Source organism: Astatotilapia calliptera, chromosome 17 (genome assembly GCF_964374335.1).
Source record: "Astatotilapia calliptera chromosome 17, fAstCal68.1, whole genome shotgun sequence".
Classification (NCBI taxonomy): Eukaryota; Metazoa; Chordata; class Actinopteri; order Cichliformes; family Cichlidae; genus Astatotilapia; species Astatotilapia calliptera.
Window position 1 is genome coordinate 2,645,037 of NC_137438.1, and position 13,987 is coordinate 2,659,023.

General features: G+C 43.2%; 1 long non-coding RNA gene across 1 annotated transcript; it reads right to left on the bottom strand.

The window, feature by feature from the left end:
- Nucleotides 1-2,671: 2,671 nt before the first annotated feature.
- On the bottom strand, nucleotides 2,672-7,813 carry LOC113009417 (uncharacterized). The gene is made up of 4 exons (XR_013902880.1): nucleotides 7,696-7,813; nucleotides 6,253-6,357; nucleotides 3,418-4,014; nucleotides 2,672-3,071 (listed from the first exon to the last, which is right to left on the bottom strand). It is a non-coding gene; the product is annotated as an uncharacterized LOC113009417 (long non-coding RNA).
- Nucleotides 7,814-13,987: the final 6,174 nt, after the last annotated feature.

The following is a 13,987-nucleotide window of genomic DNA, read 5'->3' on the forward strand; positions in this document are numbered from 1 at the left end:
AAACAGCTGCTCGGTTAAAATACAAAAACAATGAACACTTAATATGCTCTCCTGGCATCAGACTCTGAGTAGTAAAAGAACAAGGTCAGAATCAGAGGACTCGCTGGCTGACACCCCACCAAGCCAGAATGATATCGCTGCAGGTCAGACGCAAGCTAATGAAAGCTGCACTAGTGCCGCAGCCGCGGACGACGGCACTTTTTGCGACGACGAGGACGAGAATGACACCATTTCTACCGACGACAACAGCCGCGTTAGCGAGCATGAGTGGCCAGAATGTTGGTCCCAAGCACAAGTCCGGTATTTCTCCACAAATTACAAGTGGCTGATCAGCAGAAATCAAAAGTTGGGTTGTAGTGTGTGTAGTCAAGTTTGTGCTCGCGTGGACATGCAGCAAGGGCAGAGAGTGTCGCAGGAGTGGAGTGGGTGCTTAATGTCGTCTTTTGGAAGGGACAAGGCTGCACAACAAAACTCACTACGAAAGAAAATAAAAGAGCACAGAGACTCAATTTATCACAAGAAAGCAGTTGAAATAAAAGAGAAGGCAACACAAAATACAATGCAAAAACACATTGAAGATATGAGAAAGGCTGACTACGCTTCAACTTGCAATGTGTTTAGAACAGCTTATAAGATTGGTAAGCATGGGCGTCCCTTTACAGACATGCCAATAGATGTCCAGTTGCAAGTTTTAAATGGTGTCAAGATGGGCAGAGTTTTGCACTCTAATAACTCATGTGCAAATATACTGGATCACATTGCAGCTGAAATGAAAAAGAAGGTAGTCAATGACATAGTGATGAATGAAAGAAAATTGTGTGTGCTCATTGATGAATCCACTACAATAAGTGGAAAGTCTGTGCTTGTCGTGTGCCTGCGGTCAGCTATTTCCAGTGAAAATCCAGACACAATATTTTTTGAACTGATTGAGCTGCAGGGGACCACAGCAAAGGACATCACTGAAGCACTGTTAGGATGTCTTCATAATAATGGCTTTGACCCTCACTACCTACAGGAACATTTGTTGGCATTTGCTTGTGATGGAGCCTCAGTGATGCTTGGGAGGAAAGCAGGAGTTGCTGCGCAGCTTTGTTCCAAATTCCCTTACCTGTTTGTCTGGCATTGTTCCAATCAATTCAATTCAATTTTATTTATATAGCGCCAAATCACAACAAAAGTCGCCTCAAGGCGACTCAATCACAGACTGGAACTGGCAGTTTGTGATGTTTTGAAGGAGGTAGGAGGAATCAACCACTTTAAAATATTCTTAGATCAGCTTTACTCCCTCCACCATGCATCACCAAAAAACCAAAGGGAGTTAACTGAGAGTGCTCACAATGTTGGACAACGTCTCCTTGTGATAGGCCGTGTTTTATCAGTGCGTTGGGTTGCTTCAAGTGAGAGAACAGTGAAAGCAGTATGGGAGAACTACCAAGCTCTGCAGGTACACTTTACAAGTGCTGCTGCTGATAGCAGCAGGGACTCAAGAGAGAGAGCAAAATACAAAGGACTCAATGATGTTCTCACTACTGTTTCTTTTGTGGTCAATCTTGGCATCATGTATGACGCTCTCACAGAACTCAGTGACCTCTCAAGAATGCTCCAGAGACGGGACATGACTTTGGATCAAGCCGACAGGCAGCTGGACCGACAAATCCGGGTGTTTGACTCAATGGTATCCACACCTGGTCCCTACACACAAACTGCCATTGAAGCTGAAAGGGAGAAAATCTTCAGAAATGTATGCCTGCATGAAAATCAGAGGGTTATAAAAATCAACCATGGCCAATTTTTCCATAGCCTGGCTGAAAATGTTAAGTGCAGGATGACTCCAACAACTTCCTTGCATGTCAGTAAAACCTCATCTGAAAAGACAGATAGTCACCTCCTCTCAGACATCAAGGTCCTCCAGTCTGACTCCTGGCCTGCATCTCTAGATATTCAATATGGGGATGCAGCGGTCAGACGTTTATGTCAGAGATTCAGAGTTGGGGAGAGGGAAAGTGTCCTAGGATTTAGGAAGTATAAAGACCTTAAAGCTTCCAAGACACCAGCAGCCCTGAAGCCGCTTCTTACAGCTGTCCACACCATTGCAGTATCAACAAGTGAATGCGAGCGAGCTTTCAGCTCAATGAATGATACTTTGACAGATAAAAGAAACTCTCTCGACATCAAAAGGCTTTCAAATATGATTTTCCTGAAATGCAACGGACCACCCTTGGATCAGTTTAACGCACAAACATATGTGCAGACATGGCTGGCACTAGGGAGGAGAAGTGCAGCATCCACAAACTGCGAAGCCCAAAGTGAAAGGAAAGTGGAGCCCAAAACGTGCTGGAGCCTTTTCTAGGTAAAATGATTTGTACAGTATTTCTCATTTTTCATTTGGTGTACTGTGATTGTATTTTGCTGAATCTGCTTTTGTATATTTTTCAGGGGTAAAGAAATGAACCATCTTCAAGACTCAAGATTATGTTCTACTGTTCTATGGTTATTATGTTTGGGTTGCTTCAAGTGAGAGAACAGTGAAAGTAGTATGGGAGAACTACCAAGCTCTGCAGGTACACTTTACAAGTGCTGCTGCTGATACCAGCAGGGACTCAAGAGAGAGCAAAATACAAATTAGTTTATAATTTATTTTATGTACATTTTGTTAAAAAAAATTTCAATACCTTTTTGCACATTTTATTTATGTTCAGTAGCTCTTTCTAGCTCAAGCAAATCCACAAACTAATAAAATGATTTATTATTTAGTATAAGGTTGTCTGTTGACTGTTGTATATAAAACCCATTCAATATAGTTGTTGTTACCTCAGGGGAGGCGGAAAAAAAATAGAGTACCGGCACCTCTTTTGGGCCACTTAAAGCACTGGTTTTAAGTCACCTGATGTGGGGAAGCTTCTCCCACATTCTTTGCAGTATTTCAGTTTGTCTCCAGTGTGTCTACGTTGATGTCTTTTTAGGCCAGCTTGCTCACTGAAAGTTTTTCCACAGATGTCACAACGAAAGTCTTTCCCACCACCACAGTGATGACAGGGTTGAGAAGTGGATCCATCTGTGTCGCTCTGCTTCTAAACAAAGACACAAACACAGTGTAAGTCAGTCCTTCAACATTTGTATCCTGAACGTCGCCTGAAATAAAGAGCATCTCTGCAGACGTCCAATTTTACTGCTTCGATTAACACACTCAGTGTACTGGGCTACAATAACTACAATACTACCACCATAATACTACAGTAATACTTCTTTAATATTACAGTAACATCTGACTTACACTTAAATGAAATGAAAATCTGAATAATGGCTCAGAGCTACTCTTGGGTGCAGTAGAAGTGCTAACATGCTAACACAATTTAATGAGCAGACTTGTTCCAAACCGTCAGACTGAACTTACAAGATAAAAACAAAAATACATACCTCACAGTAACTGCACTTGTAGAGTCTCTTTCTGGTGTGGATCTGCTGGTGTCGTCTCAGGTGCTGTGGAGTTTTAAAAGTCTTCTCACACAGGTCATATTGATAAGGTCTCTCCTCAGTGTGGGTAAACATGTGGCGTTGTAACTGTGCGTCTATTGTAAAGTATTTGCCACACTGATCACACCAGTACACATCTTCTCCGGAGTGAATGCGTAGGTGTGTATTTCGGCTCCATAGCAGGCTGAAGGTTTTTCCACAGATGTCACAGCTGTATGCCTTATTTCCAGAATGGGTAACTAGATGCCTCTGTAAGCTGCTACTTCGAGTAAAAGCTCTGCCGCACTGATCACAGCTGTAAGCTTTAACTCCACTGTGGACGACTTGGTGTGTTTTTAGGGCAGTCTTCCAGGAAAACGACTTTCCACACAAGTCACAGCTGAACGGTCTCTCTCCAGTGTGGATTAACTGATGTTGTTTTAGTTTAGACTTCCCAGTAAAACCCTTCCCACACTCGTCACAGGTGTTTTTTTTCTCTCTCTTTCTTCTGTGCGGTTTGTCGGCCTCCTGAGAGCGCTGACTTCTCAGTCCATGTTGGTTCTGCAGTGACAGAGATACAAACAGAGGCAGTGAGTGAAATGCAGTCATTAAACAAACTGAGGCTTCAAACTCCCTCCATTAACACTAGTTTTAAACCTGAAGGGGGAGTGTGGCACCAAACACCTTAAAGGTCTCTTATCCCCACCTACTGGTAGTAGTAACACATTACATCCAACCTGCTGTTAAAGATAATTAATCATTGTTCAAACAAGCTAAAATCATGCCCATCTCTCCTACTTGTGCACAAATATTAATGCTAACACTCAGAATAGTAATAAATGTTTACCAGGTCTGCACTTTTTTATATTTCCTGTTGCTGTTTCCTATTATATATTTCTATAATTGTCTAATTTATTCAGTAATAATAAATCAAATGTAACAGTTACTAGCTTGACTCAGTGAAGGATGATGTCAGAGTCTGAGTTTTTTTTTTTACTTTTACTCGCTACATATAAAAAAAATCAGTATTTTCTACTCCTTATATTTTCAAAACAGGCTGTTACTTTTGGTTTAATTCTTTTGAGGGGAGTTATTTCATCACTGCGGGCATCAAAGATCTAATCGATTTGAGCCTAAACAATAACATATGAAATCCAATCCCGATCATGTACTAACGATAAAAGATTAAAGAGGCAAAACTGTGTGCCATAGTCAGGGGTTAAAATGGGCCAGCGTTTGTGTTTTTTGGCACAGAATCTGAACGACTGCAGGTAGGGCTGTGCGATATGACCAAAATCTCATCTCCCGATATCAGACATCTATCGTCCGATAACGATATAAATCACAAAAATGTAACCTTTTCTGTAAATTCTGTGAATCTCGGGCAGCTTGACTTGCGTGAAGTGTTTCCAGCTGCGCGTCGTGTAGCTGAGTTGAGTGTTTTAACCGATACATGAAACGATACATTTTTAGACATAAGTTGTAACGGCGCCGTTTTCTTTGAGTATTTATTACACGGCGTGCTGCGGGGAGAAGCCTGTTCTAACGTTTGAGTCTAAGGTTTATTTTTTAGCACCTGGCGTCTTTTTTACTTCTCATCCGTAAACATTCTGCATCTTTCACGTGATTCAGTTTATTTTGAAAAGTCTCAACAGGATCTTGAGCTTTATTGTGAAAGGTTTATGTGGAACATAAACAAGCGGACACGCGATGGTTTTACCGTCGTTGTTGCTAACGACAATGCATAAAAACAGGCGCTTGTCCGTCCGTAGTGTGGTTATATAAAATATAAGAGAAAGAGAGAACTTTAAGAAATTAATATAGCCACTACAGTGACCATCAAAACCATGAACAAATATTGCCGTAAACAGTTTATTTTGTGACACCACGAAACAAACGATAGTGTAAAATGAAACGATAGATGTTTTTATATCATCATCCGATATATATCGTTATATCGAGCAGCCCTACCTGCAGGTGCTAATAAGTCGCGGTCGCGTTATTTCAACATCTAGCTAGCAATACAGAAGACAAGCGAGAATAAATGGAGTAATATTTTTTATGTGGCAGGTCATTTCAAATGCAGCGATTCTATCAGCCCAACAAACATCAGCAAACACACAAACTGTTTGTGTGCAGTTTGTCTCACAATGTGATGTAAAGACTGCAGTAAAATCCTCTGCAGGTTAGTGCAGGATAAGCAGGTAAGTTTACTGTACTGTGATGGATTTAAAGTAATGAACAGTGTGTGACTGGTGCACAGAGACTGTGGTGCTCATGTCAGAGTTAGGTTACATCAAGTGTAGCAGAGATTAACTTGAACTTAAGCTCATGATGCTGACATTCATTCACTGAGCTCCACCCACATACCAACAGTTTAGTGTCTAATATAAAGACAGTGTACTGTCAGTGCAGAGAATGGAAATCAGCCAGGACAACTCATGAAACATCTGCTGACATCTGGATGAATTCACAGAGACCAACAGGTCAGCTGATCACAGCCTGTACATTAAAAAAATCTACTGGAGCTTTCAATAGAAATTATTGTGAGCTGTGATTCTTTTCCCCACACTGAGCCACTACAGCTGATTTTAGGGTTGAATCCTGCTGAATCCCACTTTAACCTCTTCCCTGCTCGTTTTGATGTTTAGAGGCACACGTCACCGTCTAAGATGTATGCATTGTATACATCTTTTTTACATTACATTAATACAGCACAGGGTTCAGTTAGTTTAGCATAAAACATATATCAGTACTTTAGCTTTTAATGGAGTATTTCTTAACACTAGTATCTGTCACCTTCTTTGTCGAACTCATTGTTTTCTCTGCAGTGGCTGAGCTGAGTCCAAGTAGCTGAAATGTTCCTCTGCTGCTCTGTCAGACTCTTCTCCTCCTGCTGATCAGCTGGGACACAAAACAGAACTTTGTTAGGCTCCACACTGCACTGAAGACTCAAAGTGTCTCATATGTTCATCTGAGAGTACAAACAACAAATTTTAGCTTCCCTGGGTGGGCAACTTGTTTTAAACAAAGACAAAAGGTTTGAGCACTGATACCAAATTCAGCAGTATGGCACACCAGTACCAGGAGAGCAATTCCTCTTTAAAAAAGGCCCTGGCCAAGAACGAAAACAGAACAATCGATGGAGCTGCATAAACGAGTACACATACGTGTGCCGTGAGAACTGATCAGGTGTGCCGTGGAAGATTATCCTATCTGAGTGGGTGTAGAAATCTGAGCCATGATCTGAGTAACCCTCATCACTCAGTCACACTCCGATTCTCTACTTGTATCAAGTCCATTGCACTACTTTCAAGAATTCTGCAACCTGTTCTCTAATGTGTGCCTTCCTCCTCTTTGTATATACTCCTCTTTTATGTTATTTATTCTTACTGTCTTACTATTTATATTGTTTTCCATGCACAGTTGGTGTGGAGCCCCCACAATTTAGCTGGAAATGTACAAAGACAATAAAAGACTATTCTATTCTATATATCTTTGTTCCTCCATTTCAGTTTTGTTTGGAGCTTTAAAAGATCTGCAGTACATTTAAATGTGATAAAATTAGAACACAGATCCCCTCTTAGGGTTCGAGGTTGTATTTGTTTTAAAAATGCATCTCTGGTATCTCTGGCCTATCATTATTATTTTGCTAACAGTTAATCAGGCTCATTTACTGAATACTGATCAGAATTTATCAAATCATCTTTGAAATGATTTTAATAACAGGCCTCTCAGAGTGAGGCCAGTTTTTACAGTCACATGCCCTGTGGGCCAAACAACTTTGCTCTGATAAGACAAAGGCAGCTGTGTTTTAGCCTGGAATACATTTATTTTTACATTTCTCATAAATGGATTTCATTATAGCACTTTTACCGCCATCATGTTGGGTCTTTTGGAGCCTGAAGTGATGGATGAAGGGTGGCGCTAGCTAGCTAGCTTGGATAGCATGTTCATAAACTGTGCAGGTGCCACAGAGATGCTAAGTAGCGCTTAGTAACAGACTAATAAAATAACATAAACTCTGATTACAGTGAGCTCATTTAAAAGCTTTCTTCTAATAAAATTATTTTCTTCTCTGTGTTTCATAACCTTTTTCTGATATCTTTCTGTGAATTAGTTTAAAGCAGCTTGAGTCAATTTAGTCAGATTTTTTTTCAACTGGTTTACAAAACCTGAGAACAGAGAACAGAAAGACTCATTCAGGAGCTAATCTCTACATTGACTAGACTCGGTGCTTACCTTTAAATCAGTCTTGACAATAAACTGAGAGAAAAACGCCATAAAGCGGGAACTCGGCTTCTTCTTCGGCTTTTGGATTTGTTTGGCGGTTAAAGCTTTAAGGCGCATTACCGCCACCTGCTGGACTGGACTTTTCATATCCTAAACATCAACAGTTGGCCACAAATTTGTTGGAGTTTCTGTTAATGAAAAAGATGGAATTCAAGGATCTTGTGATTTGGTTTCTTTGTTTTCACCATTTACTCTACAATTTTCTGCCAGTGTATAGCAAACCCCACAGCTCAAATCAATGAAGAATTTAGTATTTTTAAAATATTGCTTAAGCTGGAACCAGCAGCTATGTAGGCCCAAGTTTTAATCCAAACATGTGATAGAAGTTTACCACCAGGAGAAGCAGACTGTAAATAAAAGACTGTGCTACTGAAAACCGCTACTTTGGATTGTAAATATGTTTCCATTTGTCACTTCTGTATTTGTATATGGCTCAAACTATTTGTTATGAAAGCAAAACAAACAAACTGATGTTGTATAAATTCATTCAGGATTATTTACTTCGAGTCCAGAAATCATAGCTGTCTCATCAGATCCAATTGTGACATTAGCTATAATTTCCGCGGAGGGTACTTGGTTCTATATCAGCGGTCTCCAACCTTTTTTGCGCCACAGGCCGGTTTATGCCCGACAATATTTTCATGGACCGGCCTTTAAGGTGTCGTGGATAAATACAACAAAATAAAACTAGTACCGGTACCGAAAAAAAGAAGATTTATTCATAACACACGTGAAAAGACCCAGGACCCAGTTAACGATAAAAACAATAACAAAATAACGCTGAAAACCGATAAAAACCCAGAAAACCATACATTTCACACCTGAGCCTCAACTTTTGCGGCCCGGTACCAAATGACAGGACTGGTACCGGTCCAAGGCCCAGGGGTTGGGGAGCGCTGTTCTATATGACAGCACAGCTTTTAGGTTGAATTCAAGCGCTTAGGTACAGCCTGATAATTACAGGCCTGCAAACTGTTTGCTGATGAACTTTGGAGGTAAAAGTACAGACAGCTTCAGAAGACACAGGACACGAGATGGGTTCAACATTTCTTTTGAGTTCCACGTAACAATCCCTAACTCTGTAATTAAAGAATGTGTCATTTAATCTTGGATGGCTAAAATGGGCTGGCTGCCGTTCAGGATTTAGCACAAGTCAGCTTTTGATCAGAAAGTTTTCTGGTTTGATCCCTGGCTGCTCCAGTCTGCAAGCCAAATATCCTTGGACAAGATCGTAATCCCAAATTGCTTTCTGATGCATCCATTGGAGTGTGAATGCTTTATAGAGTTTGTGAAACAGTTGTACGTCTGGTCAGATTGTTTTGTATTTGTTTGTGGATTGAAGCACATGCCTGAGAGCACATCAATCACTGCACATATTTGTTAAATCTTAGTTTATATTTGTGGATCATACTGTATTCATTTGTAACACTTTTGAGACAGATTTCTCTCCATATAAATGACCGATGTTCCCTGAATGCCTCACATACAGCTCCAGGACATTTCAATACAATCTTTCATATATTCTTCTCTTGTGCGTCATCTATTTGCTCTGACATTTAATCAAGTGTAATAATACACATTGATTAAATGTCCCAAACTAAAGAAATCTCTCTGCGAACCTTTAGTTTTCTGCCATCTTGTGGCAGCAGCTGGCTACTGTTATTTGCACATGTGCATTGTGGTTTTTTACTTTACGTAATAATTTGAAACAAACCCCTTAATTAAATTAGTGAGTTGAAGTAATATATGAAATATTAGTGTTGGGTAAGTCCCAGATTTCAGTTTATTTGACAATAGCTACATTTGATAAGAAGATATGAGATCCAAATATATATATATATATATGTATATATAAAAACACCCAGCACGCCCCTGCGGGCGGTTTTATCCTTCAAGCTCGGGTCCTCTACCAGAGGCCTGGGAGCTTGAGGGTCCTGCGCAGTATCTTAGCTGTTCCCAGGACTGCGCTCTTCTGGACAGAGATCTCCGATGTTGTTCCCGGGATCTGCTTGAGCCACTCACCTAGCCTAGGAGTCACCGCACCTAGTGCTCCGATTACCACGGGGACCACCGTTACCTTCACCCTCCACATCCTCTCGAGCTCTTCTCTGAGCCCTTGGTATTTCTCCAGCTTCTCATGTTCCTTCTTCCTGATATTGCTGTCATTTGGAACCGCTACATCGATCACTACGGCCGTCTTCTTCTGTTTGTCTACCACCACTATGTCCGGTTGGTTAGCCACCACCATTTTGTCCGTCTGTATCTGGAAGTCCCACAGGATCTTAGCTCGGTCATTCTCCACCACCCTTGGGGGCATCTCCCATTTTGACCTCGGGACTTCCAGGTTATACTCGGCACAGATGTTCCTGTACACTATGCCGGCCACTTGGTTATGGCGTTCCATGTATGCCTTGCCTGCTAGCATCTTGCACCCTGCTGTTATGTGCTGGATTGTCTCTGGGGCATCTTTACACAGCCTGCACCTGGGGTCTTGCCTGGTGTGATAGACCCCAGCCTCTATGGATCTTATACTCATAGCTTGTTCTTGTGCTGCCATGATTAGTGCCTCTGTGCTGTCTTTCAGTCCAGCTTTATCCAGCCACTGGTAGGATTTCTGGATATCAGCCACCTCCTCTGTCTGCCGGTGGTACATACCGTGCAGGGGCCTGTCCTTCCATGATGGTTCCTCGTCTCCCTCCTCTTTCTTGGGTTTCTGCTGCCTGAGGTATTCACTGAGCACTTGGTCAGTTGGGGCCATCTTCCCAATGTATTCTTGGATGTTCGTTGTCTCATCCTGGACTGTGGTGCTGACACTCACCAGTCCCCGGCCCCCTTCCTTCCGCTTAGCGTACAGCCTCAGGGTGCTGGACTTGGGGTGAAACCCTCCATGCATGGTAAGGAGCTTTCTTGTCTTTATGTCAGTGGCTTCTATCTCCTCCTTTGCCCAGCCTATTACCCCAGCAGGGTACCTGATCACGGGCAAGGCGTAGGTGTTGATGGCCCGGATCTTGTTCTTACCATTCAGCTGATTCCTCAGGACTTGCCTGACCCTCTGCAGGTACTTGGTGGTTGCAGCTTTTCTAGCGGCCTCTTCATGGTTCCCATTCGCCTGTGGGATCCCCAGGTACTTGTAACTGTCCTCTATGTCTGCAATGTTGCCTTCTGGTAGTTTAATCCCCTCAGTTCTGACTACCTTCCCTCTCTTTGTTACCATCCGACTACACTTCTCCAGTCCGAACGACATTCCAATGTCATTGCTGTATAGCCTGGTAGTGTGGATCAGTGAATCGATGTCTCGTTCACTCTTGGCATACAGCTTGATGTCATCCATGTACAGGAGGTGGCTGACAACTGCTCCGTTCCATAGTCGGTATCCATAGCCAGTCTTGTTAATGATCTCACTGAGGGGGTTCAGGCCTATGCAGAACAGCAGTGGGGACAGAGCATCTCCTTGGTAGATCCGCACTTGATGGTGACTTGTGCTATGGGCTTGGAGTTGGCCTCTAGTGTTGTACGCCACATCCCCATTGAGTTCCTGATGAAGGCTCTTAGGGTCCTGTTGATCTTGTACAATTCAAAGCATTCCAGTATCCAGCTGTGGGGCATTGAGTCATAGGCCTTCTTGTAATCAATCCAGGCAGTGCACAGGTTGGTCAGTCTGGTCTTGCAGTCTCGGCTGACTGTTCTGTCTACCAGTAGCTGGTGTTTTGCGCCTCTGGTATTCTTGCCCATCCCTTTCTGTGCCCCGCTCATGTATTGACCCATGTGCCTGTTCATCTTAGCCGATATGATGCCTGACAGGAGCTTCCATGTAGTACTGAGGCAGGTTATTGGTCGGTAGTTGGAGGGGACCGGTCCCTTCTTGGGGTCCTTGGGGATCAGGACCGTCCGGCCTTCAGTTAGCCATTCCGGGTGTCTCTCGTTAACTAGCAGCTGGTTCATTTGTGCTGCCAGACGCTCGTGGAGTGCAGTCAGCTTCTTCAGCCAGTAGGCGTGAACCATGTCGGGCCCTGGTGCTGTCCAACTCTTCATACTGGAGACCCTTTCTTGGATATCTGCCACTGTGATGGTTACTGGACCCTGTTCAGGGAGGTCGCTGTGGTCTGCCCTCAGATCCACTAGCCACTGAGCATTGCCGTTATGGGTTGCGTCCTTCACCCGTATGCTCTTCCAGTATTGCTCCGTCTCCAGCTTTGGTGGTGCTGTTCTCTTATTGTTCCCTTGCCACTGAGAGTACACCTTTGCTGGTTCTGTGGAGAACAGCTGGTTTATTCTCCTGCCTTCTATCTCTCTGGTGTACCTCCTCAAGCGGCTGGCCAAGGCTGTGAGTCTTTGCTTGGCAGTTTCCAAGGCCTCAGGTATGGACAGCTTGCTGTATTTCTTATGCACCTTCTTTGCCGCACCTTTCTGCAACTCCGATAGTTGGCTAACCTCCCTCCGTGCTACTTTGATCTTGCCCTCTAGCCTCCTTCTCCATGGAGGGTACTGCCCCTTGTGGCTGTTCAACTTGTAGCCAAGCATCTCACTGATCACTGCTGCCGTATTGTAGATCAGCTTGTTAGTGTCGGTAATCGTGGTTGTAGGTATTGTCTGTAGTGCTGCATTAACATCATCTAGCAGACCTTCTGAGGGTACTTCACTTAATCTTGGTAACCGGCTATGGGGGGTCCAGGTTTCAAGCTTGGCCATGATCCTATTTTTCAGGTCAGTTCCTCTTGCACTCAACGATCCTTCTCCTATCGCACTTGGGGCTATGTACCTAATCTCGGGTGGGGGTGATGATATCTCCCCCCTGACCTGGTGTCCTGACTCCTCCTTGCCGTAGCATTTATGTTGTACCTCGTCAATCTCTAGCTGTGAGAGCAGTCCCTTCTTCCGAATGTTGGAACACTGAGCTACTAGTTGTTTCGCCGTCATTGTGGATGTTGGGTATTGAAGAATCCATAGGTCCCTCATCCTATTCATGTAACCCCTTCCGCCAGGGTTACTTGCATAGTAGCATTCCAACAACGCCCTGTTTTCATCTCTTGCCCACCGATGCCTTCTTGTTCCAGTAGCCCACTTGTCGTCAGGGTGCCCTGGTTCCTCAACACCTGACGCGGACCTTGTTGGGAGGGACAGCCTGATATGTCATGTTTTTTCTTCTTCAGTTCTTATTTAATCACATGCTTTTTGATTTATTTGAATCAGATAATAAATGAGGTTACTGTGGGTGTTGGAGAGGAGAAGGCCCCACTGAAAAAGTAAGATCTTTGCTCTGTGTCACATTTTTACTATGATGAAAATTATTTTTATGTGTACATTTATAAATACACACATAAACATGCATGCACAGTTGTTAGAGTGAATTGTTAAATGTTGTCATTTTTATGCTTACCATCTCTACATTGTTTTAACACTGTGATGAAAGGAATGTCCCCCTCCCCAGCCTCTCGAGGTTCTGGGGGGGGGGGGGGGGCTGTAGTCTTTTATTGCAGATACATCCTATCTGGAAGATCTGTTTCTTGTGATGTTGCTTCCTGCGTTTACGACCCTTTGGTCAGCAGGAGGTCACACACACACACACACACACATTCTTAATTACCTACTTACTTGGGGCGACCGTGGCGCTGGGGGTTGGGAAGCGCATCTGTAACTGGAAGGTCGCCGGTTTGATTCCTGGGCTCTCTGTCCTGGTCGTTGTGTCCTTGGGCAAGACACTTTACCCTACCGCCTGCTGGTGTTGGCCAGATGGCGCAATATGGCAGCCTCGCTTCTGTCAGTCTGCCCCAGGGCAGCTGTGGCTACAACTGTAGCTGCCTCCACCAGTGTGTGAATGTGAGAGTGAATGAATAGTGGCATTGTAAAGCGCTTTGGGTGCCTTGAAAAGCACTATATAAATCCAATCCATTATTATTATACAGAAGTTCACACATATACATACAATGCCTTGTCTTAGAACCATGTGGGCGTTGCTTTGCTGTGATATGTTTTGTGTGAACTGTTTCTCAATAAAAGGCAGCAGGAGGAGGCCATCGTCGGGGTCATTGTTAGACACAGACGAGGCCTCTCTTGCAAGTAAACGATCGATCGCTGTTGTCTTGTTTTTCTTTCACGGGAATAAATCCTGGATACAGCGGGGTCTGAGTTTAGACCCAACAACAGTTTTCTCATTTGAAAGTAAATATTTGTCTGAATATTTGAGCTGAATCAGTTTTTACTGTTATCAAATCCGCTTCTTTTAAATTCTTTCACCGACTCA